This window comes from Diabrotica undecimpunctata, chromosome 7, assembly GCF_040954645.1.
Source record: "Diabrotica undecimpunctata isolate CICGRU chromosome 7, icDiaUnde3, whole genome shotgun sequence".
Classification (NCBI taxonomy): Eukaryota; Metazoa; Arthropoda; class Insecta; order Coleoptera; family Chrysomelidae; genus Diabrotica; species Diabrotica undecimpunctata.
Genome location: NC_092809.1, coordinates 96469496 through 96483196, shown reverse-complemented (window position 1 = coordinate 96483196; position 13701 = coordinate 96469496). Strand labels below are relative to the sequence as shown.

Here is a 13701-nt window from a genome sequence, read left to right as displayed (position 1 = left end):
AGATTATGAGTTGAGAATTAGGGACATCAATATTGATGAGTCTTCCAATGTGGATTTAAAACGCAAACTATTGCGTGGAGCTTTAAGGCAAGAAGAAGAAAACAGAAGCTTTCGTCAAATTTCTGCCACAAGTATTCCTTTTCTAGAGCAGCAAGAAGAGATTGATGAGACTGTGGATGATTTGGTTAAAAGGATATCCGATTTTAGAGGGACTGTCCAAGATAGCCTATACTCCAGGCTGATATCACGTCTAGCTCATGTCTCAGGCCGTGTTCATTTATTGTCGTGTTCGAATGAGGAGCAGCAATCTTATAAACGCTCAATTTCAATCCGAATTCTTAGCCTAGAGGGTGAACTTGATTCACGAGTAAATCCAATTGCTACTTCAACTCCTATTTCTTCTGTCCAAGCAGCTAACTCATTTCTACACCCCAAACCTATTCAGGTACATAAATGGGGCATTACATTTTCTGGTGAAGGTCATTATGACCAAGTAATTTCTTTTTTGGATAGGGTGGAATGTCTTCGAGTATCGAGAGGAGTAAGTGAAGATGATCTTTTTGCAGCTTCTGCTGAATTGTTTACAGGCACAGCTTTTACGTGGTTTAGAAACAACCGCAATAATTTTTCTAATTGGTCTGATTTGGCTCAGAAACTTAAATCTGATTTTCTTCCATATTCATTTCAAGATGACCTTCTAGACCAAATCAAAAATCGTAAACAGAAGCCAAATGAGTCTGTTACGATGTTTATCAATAACATTTTGGGTATGTGTAGTCGCCTTGAGACTCCTTTAACAGATTCTGCAAAAATTAAGATTATTCAGAAATGTCTATTGCCTTTTTATCACCAACAATTAGCTTTAGTAGACATCACCAGTATAGCAGACATCACCGAGAAATGTAAACGTTTGGAGGAAACTTTATCTTGGTCTTCTCAACCTCCCACCACTTCCAAACACTCTTCTGACTCTTTCGGTCACCAAAATCCTTTTAGACACCGTTCTTGGCAATCTAAGGGCCCTGAGCGTAATATCTCAGTTGTAAGTTCTGTAGTGTGCTGGAATTGTCGTGAGTCTGGCCACACTTTTTATGATTGCGGCATCCCTCGTACCCGTATTTTCTGCCACGGTTGTGGTAGGGAAAATACCCTCAAACGAAATTGCTTTAAGTGTTCGGGAAACGAACGATCGGAGGTCCGTCCCCTGAGCGTTTCTCCGTCCACACCCCCATCAGGGAATCAAACCGTTACATCAAACGAAATCACTGGTCCAACCACGTCAAGCCACCCAAACCCGTCTTCCAGTCGGAAAGGGAAAGGGGTTGTCCCCAAAAAACCAACACACACCACACCAAGTCATTCCAAGAAGTAACTTCTCAATATAATACATTTGATTCGCATAGATTATCTTCCCCAAATATCTTCCCAAATTTTAGTAATAAACATAATAGTAGCAGTGTAGTAGTTCCAGTATCTATACCAGAGTCTACCACAATTCAGGAGGATTCTTTTATTTCTGATTCTTCTTGTTTGCCTATTGCATCCTCTGATTGTGTTAGTAGAGATAATAAGTTTAGTTTAGTACCATTTAAAATTTTTGATCAATCAGATAATAATTGTTTTGATTTGAATTCGTTATTAGTGAGAAAACATAATGATAATAGACCTTATCTTCCTATTAAGATTTTAGGACAATCTTGTTTAGCTCTTTTAGATAGTGGCTCGAACATTTCTGTGATAGGTTCACATTCATTAACTTTACTGAAAAATGCTGAGGTTTCCATTATGCCCATATCTTCTCTGCAAGTGTCTACTGCAGATGGTACAGTTCAGTCTATTACAGGCAAATTCGAAACCGAAATCACAGTAGCAGATTTATGTAAGCAAATTACATTCTATATCATTCCTTCAGTTCAGAATTCTATAATTTTAGGTATGGACTTCTTAAATGCTTTTAATAGCACACTAAATTGTTCTAATTTTTCCTTTTCTATTTCTCAATTTAATCTGTCCTTACTTAGTGCTATTCAGGATTTTACTAGTTTATCTAGTTCAGAACAAAGTCAATTAGAGAATATGATCTCTAAATTTACAACCCTTTCGTCAAAAGACAAATTAGGTCGTACATCCTTAATATCTCACACTATCGAAGTGGGAGATACCACACCTTTTAGACAATATCAGTATCCTATTCCTCAGGCTTGGCAAGTTGACTTGGAAAAGGAAATTGATTCCATGTTAGAGTTGAAGATCATTGAACCTTCCACGTCTTCTTACTGTAGTCCTTTGTGGTTAACCAAGAAAAAAGATGGATCTTTTAGGGTTTGCTTCGATGGTCGAAAGTTGAATAATATTACTACAAATCGGGATGCTTATCCTATTCCCCGAATAGACGTCATTCTAAGTAAACTCCAGAATGCTAGGTATATTTCTTCTATCGATCTATCTAAAGCTTTTTTACAGATTCCTTTGAGTGAGGAAAGTAAAAAGTATACAGCTTTTGCAGTTAGTGGGAAAGGATTATTTCAGTTTGTCACTATGCCTTTTGGTCTTGTTTCAGCTCCTCAGACAATGTGTCGTCTGATGGACTTAGTCATTGGTCCTCAGTTAGAGCCCTATGTTTTTTATTATTTGGATGACATTTTGGTTGTCACTCCTGATTTTTCTCTTCATATGGAAATTTTGGATAAGTTGTTTTTACGTCTCAAAGAGGCTAATTTAACTATTAATTTAGATAAATGTCAGTTTTGTCGTCCTAGTCTTAAATTTTTAGGATATGTAGTCGATAGTAAAGGTTTAAGGACTGACCCTGATAAAGTTACAGCTATCAAAGATTTTCCTATACCTAAGACTACTACTCAAGTCCGTAGGATATTAGGCATGTGTGGATATTATCGTCGGTTTGTGCCGTCTTATTCTACTTTGTTATCTCCACTTACAGATCTCCTTAAAAATAGGAAAAAAGGCCAAACTATTACATGGACTTCAGAAGCCGATGATGCTTTCCAGCGTATAAAAGAAGCTCTTACTAGTGCACCTGTCATGACATCTCCGAATTTTAAAGAGCATTTCTATCTCATGACAGATTGTTCCAACACTGCTTCAGGTGGTGTACTGTTTCAAATGAAGGATGGTTCGGAACATCCCATAGCTTATACCAGCAAAAAGCTCAATAAAGCACAGAAAAATTATTCCACCACAGAGAGAGAACTTCTTGCAATTATCCATGGTCTTGATGCCTTTCGGTACTATCTTGAGGGTCGTAAGTTTACTATCATCACTGATCATAGTTCTTTATTATGGTTACATTCCATGAGAAATCCGTCACAACGTTTATCCCGTTGGATTTGTAGGCTTTCTGTCTTTGATTATAATATTGTTCATCGCAAAGCCAATGGTGTTGTGGTTGCAGATGCGTTGTCACGTACATTCGATATCAATCTTTTAGATCTGTCCACTTTATCTCCAGATAATTGGTATCGAAAGATGATTCATAATGTCACCCAAGAACCTACTAGATATCCTGATTTCAAGGTAGAGAATAATATCCTGTATAAACATGTAATCAGTCCAGTTGAATCTTTATCGAATATGTCTGATTGGAAAATAGTAGTCCCAACAGCAAATAGGGATGAAGTCTTGAGAACTTTTCATGATGATGTGACATCAGGTCACTTTGGTTTTTATAAAACATTTAGTAAAATAGCTGAGTTATATTACTGGCCTAGTCTGCGCAACTCAGTTAAGAAATACATCTCTAGATGTAGAGTTTGTGCAACATGCAAGCCGAGTAACCTACCTCAAGCTGGATTAATGGGTTCGTTTAGGAACATTAATTTTCCTTGGCAAATGATCTCTTTAGACCTTATTGGACCGTATCCACGTAGTTATTCAGGTAATACGTATTGTTTGGTAGTTGTAGATTACTTCACCAAATTTCCTTTAGTTTGCCCTCTTCGTAAGGCTACAACTCCAGCTATTTTGAAGTTCTTAGAGGAGCAAGTGTTCTTACTATTTGGTATTCCCCAAATAGTATCATGTGATAATGGTCCACAATTTATTTCTAAAACCTTTAAAGATCTTTTAAGTAAATATAAGGTCCAAAAGATATTCTACAATGCAGCTTATCATCCGCAAGCTAACCACACTGAACGTGTAAATCGTAGCATTGTTACTGCTCTTCGATCTTACACTTACACTGATCATAGAGCTTGGGATCAGTACATTCATTCAGTTGCTCAAGCCATTCGAACTTCTGTTCATGAAACCACTCAGTGCTCTCCAGCTTACGTTAATTTTGGTAGGCATGTTCCATTGTCAGGTGATTATTTCGGTTTAATTTCTGAAAATTCAACAACTCTTCCTCAAATTTCTGAGAAACTTCACCGTATGGAAGATCTCCAAAACTTACCTCCAATATTCGCTGATATTAGGAAGAAGTTGAAAGCTTCTTACCGTAGAAATCAGCATCAGTATAATTTGAGGAAACGAGATTTGCGATTTTTTGTGGGCGATCGAGTTTTGAAACGGAATTTTGTAAAATCAAATAAAGGTGATGCCATTTCTGCTAAGTTTTGTCAGAAATATGTTCCCTGTACTGTCGTTAGGGTAATATCTCCTTTAGTATATGAATTAAAAGACAATTCGACAAATAGACGAATTGGTCAATTTCATATAAAGGATTTACTCCCTGATAATACAACAGATGAGGCAACATCTTCATCTTCAGAGGAAGATTAACTTAATGTCTATTAAGTTAACTTATTCCTATGAGTGTTATTGTTTTGGCTCGGTTTGGTTACGATTTGATATTTTCTTAGATTTTTGTTATTAATCACCAGATTTGATATATCTACAGCTTATACTTTGATTAGTATCTGTTTATAATTAGTTAAAATTATTAAGGCCATTAGAGTGTTTACGTATATTAGATGTTGCATTGGTATGGAACTAAATATTGTAATGCTACTATACTGTGCTATATGTTTATGTGTTGTATAACCTATGTTCCCATTTTGCTTACTTGTTTTGCCAGGTTGGAAAGAATGTTGTAATTTTTTTTATGGATTTGATTCCGTTTATTGGTCATGATCAAGTTATATAGGAACATGTATCTGGATTTGCTATGTGGGACGTTTTTTTATGTCATTAGGAATTTATATAGACAATCATTATGCATAATTTTAGAACACTCCTATATTATATAGACTATTCTGCCTGTGTATAGGTGAATGAATACGTGGGTTCGAAGTTTTAGTTCAATTGTTGGCCTCAGTTGTTCAATGAATTTCGGAATTCACCATTTTCATGACAAGTTTACAGTTATCTAGGCAGTAGAATGTCTTCCATAGACAGTAAATTATTGTTAATGTTAATTAGGATTTGAATATTTAGCTTTAATCCTTAATATTTACAGACTTTGGTCTAATTACAGAATTGTTCCTTAGCTGATTTATTAGTCTTACTTATATAGTTTACTCAATCCATGACATATTCCCTTTACAGCTAGCATGTTTAGAGTACAGTTATGGATAGAATTTCAGATTTTGGCGACAAATGACCATTTATAGTTATTTTCACTTCTTTCCTTAGGCACTTATCGATATTTTGGTATATTGAACTAGGAATTATCCTGTTCTCTTTTATTAATATCAGAACGAATTTTAAATCTGCAGTTTCTTCAGAAATTGGTCTACTCGTTCTTGATGTTCTGTTTTGTTATTACTCCTACCTTAACTCTTACTATTTTGCTATGGTTGTTAGAGTTACTGGCACATTAAACTCCTTTTTAGTGCTCTTATGCTAGATATTCTTATAAATTTGTTGTAGCTACCTGCTATAGTTATCGAGTATCAGCATAAGTTAATTTTGTTGTTTTTTCTAGTTTTTATTTTTTGGTCTTTATTTTGGATCCCAAATGTACTGATGGCAGATCATCAGGATGGAATCGATTTTATGGCTGTCCTTTTGTTCAAGCCGTTAGTCCCACATTTTGATCCAATAATTTATTTGATGAATTTTAAGGTTAGGCACATATTACCGGATGTGGGTATATGTGGACCTACCCTATTTGGTTTATTTGGTTATAGTGTGAATTGGGTCATTATTTGCCTGATTGATTATCTTTGGATATGCTACTTTATAAATCTGTTGTCCACTGTATGGTCAATTTTGGATTTACCATCCAATTCGACACTTATATTGTTGTCTATACATTTGGTATTTTTATTGTTACTTATATTGGTTTATATAAGTACGTTGGTATTTTTACTATTACTTATTATTGTGTATCGGTCCACCTATTTGCCTGATTGATTATTCCTTGGATATGCTCTTCTATAAATCTGTTGTCCATTGATGAGTCAATTTTGGAACCAGGGTCCGATTTCACATTATTTTGGATTATTTGTATTGAGTATTTGTAGTACTAGTCTATACTATGCTATGTTAAAGCTTTACTCTACTTTAATTTTACTCTAGATAGTATGTGACTTTGTACTTAGTTACATGTGGGTCTCTTTAGATGAAACCATATCTTTATTTCTACATCACTCATAATCTGTGGTTAATGATAATCGTGTGAATCGATGTAGATTGTTTTGGAAATATTTTAGTGAGTTAATATAGTTTATAGCTGTACTTGGCAAATTGTTGCCCTAGCTATAATTTTTTATATATAAGTTTATTTTTTTTTTCTCGATTCTTGATTGCTCCACATATGGTTGAAGTATTGGTTAACCTACATCTAACCAATCAGTCAAGTAAAAAGAAAAAAAAAATTTTTTTTTCACTAAAAATTTTTTTTCTCCAAGTAAGAGGGGAATGTAACGAGTCCGTTACTTAAATAATCGTTTACCTTCTTTTTGTGACTGGAATCTTTTAATTTGATTCTAAATTAAATTCTTATTGAAATATTCTTAAACTAAATATTTAAATAACTCCCAGTAAATTTTATTTTTTGATGTTGGTATTAAACTGCGCCCTCAGCGGTGAAATTCTGAAAATACATTCAACCGACAGCTTGTTAAATCACTTGTTAACTGGATGTGAATGAATAAACATCTCAGAGTAGAGCGGCTGGGAGTCCATTTTTTTTCCCGAATTTGGTTTAAGTTTATTTTTATGTGAAGAGCCGTTTATTTTAGAAGAAACCCTTTTGAGTTATTTTGTTGTTTTGTACGAGGATATTTTCAGTTGGATCACCCTAGCCGGTACGATAACATTACAAATAAATTATAAGAAAAAATCCTTTATATCATCCGCCATTGTTAGTAAAATTCAGACCTATTTTAATTTCGTCTTTGATAGGTATTTCATATATTTGATACATGTTATATTTCACCTTATTTCATTAAGGAAAAGTTTTATACCTAAATAAATTATAAGTATTAGATTCTATATCTATCTCAAATTTTTATTTCCTTTCAAGAATTAAAGCAAACAATTATTTATTTCAATTTCATACCGTTAAACCGGCTAATATTTCTTTTTTTTTTCTATTCTATAATATATAAGATCATGTTTGCCGTTAAAATTATCTATTTAATATATCCATACATTATAAAAACATTGTCACACCATTCGAAGGTCACTATTTACCGAAAACCATTAAGGTTTTTATTTCAATAAGGTCACTTCCTGACATTTTTTGTATCGCCTTTCAAGATTGATAACCCTTGTGTTTTTCCTTACCTTTTGTATGTACAAAAACTTGGAGTAACACAACTGTTTTTTTAGCCTACTCAAGAATCCAGTTACAAGTCAGGGGAAGAATTATTTTTTTTAGTTGGGGTTATACTTAATAAGGATAAGGGGAAGGAGTTTCAAGTTGGTTTTTTTATGGGAAATTAAGAAGCAGTTCAAAGTGACGTATTTGTCCAATAGTACCTGATCCAGGGAATACAGGTTTGGTATCTTGTTACCACCTGAGTCCAGTTCTCCACCGGATCATCTTCGAGGGAAACCGACAGGAAGAACTGACTTATTTTTTTTTATTATCATTCAATTACTTTAAATAATTTTTTTTATGTCCTCTTCAAGTTTTTAACTTTTGGTTCTATTTTTAATAACAAAAACTATCCTTAATAATAAACATCTTCAATTTTTTCTAAAAAAAAAACATTTACCATTGTAATATAATTTAATTATTTATTGTTTACCAAGGGATGAGGTTATAACTCTCCCTTGAATTTCTCATTGTTAGGTTATTGTGTGCACACATATCCCGGAGAATTTTTACTTAAAAACCTAAACAATTTTTGAACGAAAACTAACTATTAGTGAGTAGTATATAATTATATTTATTATTTATACATTATTTTTGGATCTAACTTTTGTCACAATTTGAAATTTTTAAGGGGTAAATTGTTTTATAATTATTCAGGGATTTTACTGTAAATATAGATAAGTTAATTGTATATAAGAGGTGATGGGTCATATATAAGTGTTTAAAATAGTCTGTACATAAAATTGGTATTTATTAAAGTTGGGTTAAAACAATTCAATATTTCAATTAATACCTATCTTTCATATTTCAGCAATACAAGATATCTCGGAAGAAAACATTTAACTTCCTGGCGCCCAACCATTCACTAGAGCAGCTTTTATTTTTTTCATCTGTTTATTTCTTGGTGGTTTTCTTGTCATTAATTCTTATATCTTACGGTCTCTGTAGGGCATGCAAATTGGCCGAATCCTTCTTTGAGTGTCAAGTGGTCATTCTCCTGCATAGTCGCTAGCCAACACTTAATTCTGTTATATTTTAAAATTCATATTTACTTCATAAAATTCATATTTATTTCTTTTACATAATTTATTTCTATCTAATCCCTTCCATCTTCCGTTATTCCCCATATTAGTTCGTTGGTGTATCAAGGTGCATTTTAGAGTTCACCCTTTAGCTACACTGGATAGAGTCACCCAGACTTCCTGTAGCACAATTGTTGCTACATTAACATATTTTTGTTATAACATAAGCAGAATGGAGAAGACCCGTGTTGTCAAAATAGCAAGAGATAAGTCACCAATCCGCAGAAGAAGTATCGGACGACCTCGCAAAATATGGAGTGACAACCTTCCATAGAGGTAATGATTCGCCAATGAACAAGCAAAATTTTTTATAAAGAGGAAGAGAAAGAAAAAGAACAAAAAATTGTAGTTTCCGTGCTGCTTCTTCATGATCTTCACCTACAGGCATCAAGGCAATATCATCTGCGAAGGTGGCTATTATATTATGTACTAATTCAGGAATGTCGTTGGTAACTATAAGGTATAGGTCTGATCTCAATACACTACCTTGTACCCCTGCTGTAATTTCTTTGAGTTCTGAGAAAGCTTGTTCATGTTTAACCCTAAAAGTTCTATGAGAAATATATGATTCCAATATTTCTGTATAGTTTGTGGGCAAGATCTTCCTTAATTTGTATTTAACTCTCTTATGCCACACTTTCCAAAATATTGCACCATGTCCAGAAAGACAGTGGCACGCACTTTCTTTTTTCCAATGCTCTCTCTATTATGTCGGTTATATGACTTTATCTATAGTGGGGTGACATTCTCTACCCAAATTGGTGTGGCAGTATTATACTATAAGCTTCTACAAGAGGTTTCAACCTTTTCAACAACATCTTCTCATTTAGTTTAGAAATTACAAAGAGTAAAAATATCAGTTAGTAAAATAATACTGTATTTTATTGTTTTCCAGATTTAAATATCAATATACCTTCAGCTATTTTTTATATCGTAGGAACATATTTTATTCTGAACAATGCGTTGATAAGATATGTTAATTTAACTGTGGCGTTCCCAGGTAGTTGTTTTGGTATTTCTCCTGTAATTAAATAACACCCAGGAGTTTTTCTTGGATTGATGTTTTTTTTATTTCATTAGCAACTTATTTTAGGGTAACTAATTTGATTTTACCTTCCTCCTGGATGATATATTTTCACCTTCGTTTGTCTGGAATATTTGTTCTAAATGTTTATCAAATTTATTGGCTTTCTATAAGTTACTTTTTGTACAGTTTCTATCTTTTTCTTTTTCTTCTTCTTGTTTAAAGACATAACTTTGTCTGTTTTTCACTGTGCCTCCAGTAAGTTGTCATTCCATCGTTTTCGTGGTCTTTCTACTCATCGTCTTCCTATTGGGGAACCGTCTTTTGCCGTCTTTACTAATTTATTTGTTGTCATTTGGCTTATACGATCGTTTCATTCTACTCTTCTATTTCTTACTCAGATTTTGATGTTATCTATGCCTCTAGCTCTGTCCCATAGTGTCTTACCATCAAGTGTTTTTATCTCTATTATTTCTAACATCCTCGTTGTAATCTCTGTATCAGGTCGTGTTTCTGCCGCGTATGTCTATGTAGGTGTAGGTGTATCGCCTATTGTAATTTGGTCATTTATGTTGGTGTTCTTACTAATGATCAATATTTTTTGTCTTCTTGCAATTTAGTTTCAGGCCGTATTTGTTACATGTTTCTACAACGTTATCAATCATCCTTTGGAGCCCCTGCGCACTATCTGCCAGCAACACTGTATCGTCTGCATATCTAATATTGTTTATAAGTTGGCCTTCTGATTTGTCCAAGGCCTCTCTAAATATGTTTTTAGAGTATATGTTAAATAATGCCGGTGACAATATGCAACCCGGTCTAACTCCTTTTTCGACTGTGAAGATCTCGGACAGTTCATTTTCTAATCGGACTGTTGCTTTTTATTGGAGATGTAAGTTTGAGATCAGTCTTATATCCTTACCATCGAGTCCTGATGTTTTTAGGATATCGATTAGTTTCCCATGTAGGACTTTATCAAATGCCTTCTCGAAATCAATGAAACATGCATACGCATCGCAGTTGACATCACTGGCTCTCTGTATTAGAACTTGCAAACTAAAAAGTGGTTCCCTCGTTTCGAGTCCTGTTCTGAATCCAAATTAAACTTCACTCAGGTGTTCTTCTTATTTGGTGAATATGCCCGAGTGAATGATAGTATGGAGTGCTTTAAGTACATGGCTCATCAAACTAATTAATTAATGTTCTTCACATTTTCTAGCGTTTACTTTTTTAAGAAGTGGAATGAATATTGATAGTAGCCAGTCTTTTGGTAACCATTCTCGTAGATTCTGTTGAATACCTTCGTAAGAGCTGTGATTTGGTGTGCCTCTAATATCTTTAAAATGTCACCATGCACTGCGTCAGTGCGTCAGTTTAATTCGCTTAATGTCCATAGTTACTTCTTCATTTGTTATTTCTGGGCCATAGGGATTGTTTATTTTGTTGTTCTTCTTCTATTTTTACTTTTATTGTGTTGTTTTAGTAGATATTTTCGGGGTGATCAACACTGCCTTGGGTGATTGCGGGGTGGATTGAGTAGCTCTGCGGTTACCACAGCCGGTCCCAAGCCCGTATAAAATGTGGAGAGTGATTGGCAAGGTTAGCAACCTACCAAGCATAAAAATGAATGTAGGTGAAAGAAACAATGTACAGCCTCGGAACCGGATTGATATTATGAAGACGACCACGGCAAGAAATAAGGACAAGCAAAAAACGTCCAAAACCCAGATGATAATTACTACTTTGAATATCAGATCGCTCAACTCAAGGCACCAAGAAATAATCCAAGTGCTGAAAGAGAAAGAAATATACATTTGTGCTCTTGAGGAAACAAAAAAGAAAGAAAAAGGACAATCAAAATTAGGTGAATACAGTTTCTACCTGAAATTCTTATTAAAGAATTAGGCAAGGTTGATCTTTTTAATCTTTTAGTGGTTCTCCAGAGAAAATATTCAGTTTTGGTCATTTATTAGTTTTCTGAGGTAGGGTAAGGAAAGGTATATTGGCGATAAAAATGAAAAATACTAATAATATAGGAATTCGAAAACTAAGCAAGAAATAAGTTTTGCTTTATTACGTTACTTATTATTTGAAGTAAATGTTTAGAAGAGTTAATTTAACAAAAAAGGATAATAATGATTAATAATGATAGTAAATGTCAAATTAACATACAAACTTATGTTACGTAAGTTGGTGACACGCTAAGGTATATTGGTGATAGTGGTTAGGAAATTTGGTGATATTATGGAAATTGTATATTTAATCAGATATTTAAAAATTTTATTCCATACAACGATCTCATCTATAATAAAGTTTTTCATCGGCGTCAGTATCTTCGATAGATATGCAAATCTCGTGGTATGGTATTAAACAAGATGAGCACTGAATCCATTGGGCTCCATTTCTTATCTTAACATCAGTTGAATATAGGACTCGACATAAGCCACACTCCCAATCATATATTTTACTTTTTTTTGCTTTTTGGATAGATTTGTATGAAGTCGAGGGCTATTACTGAAGATTTTCTGTTACTGAAGTGTTTTCATTTGTCGGTGTTAAGCATTTCGCACTTGAGTCCCTTTTTCTTGACCTCTCTGGAAGTTTTGAAGCTGTTGGTGTTTTCAAAATATGATCGACTGTGGCTTTAGGATTTAAAATAGAAGTTTCAGGTGCTGCGTCAGTTGAAACTTGAGAAGCAGGAGCTATGTTAGTTAAATATGAAGGCCGTAATGCTTCTTTTGGAATAACATCTCCGTTTAAAGGACATATGCCTGTTTTTTTAAAAGCATTCTCAATATTTTTCTTTGTAAAGGCGCTTATGTAAGCTGGATTCAAAATGGAATGGAAGTTGCTACGATTTGGAGCATCCGTAGGGTTATTGTTCATATAACGATTCATGCTATCGCGCCAGTAAGTCTTAAGTGGCCTGAATAGTCCCACGTCAAGTGGTTGCAATAGATGAGTGCAATGAGCTGGGAAAGTAAATAGGTAAACTTAATTATCTTTCGCTATTTTCAAAACTTCAGCTCCAATGTGGGCAGAATCAGAGTCCATCAACAAGACTACAGGACATTCAGGTGGTATCGTAGTGATAAAAAATTTAACCATTCCAAAAACAATTCAGAATTGATCCATCCTTTAGGAGATAATTTTATTAATGCGTTGGGAAGGCCATCATTTTTAAGTGTATCATTCCATCTAACACCTTTAAAGATTACCATAGGAGGAATCCATGTTCCATCAGCACAAATGCATGGTACCATAGTTTGAGTTTGACCTCGTTCAGCGTAGGATCTTTTATAAACATACTTTTTACCAATACCGGTAACAACTTTGGAAGGTTTCACTACATACGATAATCCAGTCTCGTCACAATTCCAAATTAAATTCGGTTTGTTTTTTATATTGAGTTTCGTAAGAACATCATTTAGTTTTGAAAATAAATCTTTGATCATAAATTCATTAGCCATGGAAGCTCTGTAGGCCGAAAGATTTTCTGGCACACGAAGGCACAAGTTGTACCTACTTTTAAAACTATTCCACCATCATTTGCTTGCAATGCAGTTAGTTGACGCCAAGAATTTCTCCCGACCATCCACTTTAGCAAGATCATAAGCATATTTTCTAATTTGATACACGGTTAGTCCAAAACCCAATTCTTGCATTTCTATAATATAATTGTAAAGCCTCAACTCTAAATCACATGACAATGCAAAAGTCCTCCTCAGTTTTCTTACCGAATCCTCTTCATTCACTAGGTAACGTTTCAAAGTGCTCCATGGGACTTCTACTTCCTTTGCAGCTTTATATATAGTCTTACCTTCATTTCTTACTAATCTGACAGCGTTTTGAAGTTGCTGTTGATTATA

General features: G+C 34.2%; 1 protein-coding gene and 1 long non-coding RNA gene across 3 annotated transcripts in view; one reads left to right on the top strand and one right to left on the bottom strand.

Annotated features, from left to right (window-relative positions):
• LOC140446877 (uncharacterized) overlaps window positions 1–13701 on the bottom strand; it is a 75051-nt gene that overhangs the window by 7747 nt on the left and 53603 nt on the right. The gene's annotated exons all lie outside the window — the stretch shown is intronic.
• LOC140445609 (uncharacterized) lies at window positions 5899–8499 on the top strand. The gene is made up of 2 exons (XR_011951424.1): window positions 5899–7211; window positions 7738–8499. It is a non-coding gene; the product is annotated as an uncharacterized lncRNA (long non-coding RNA).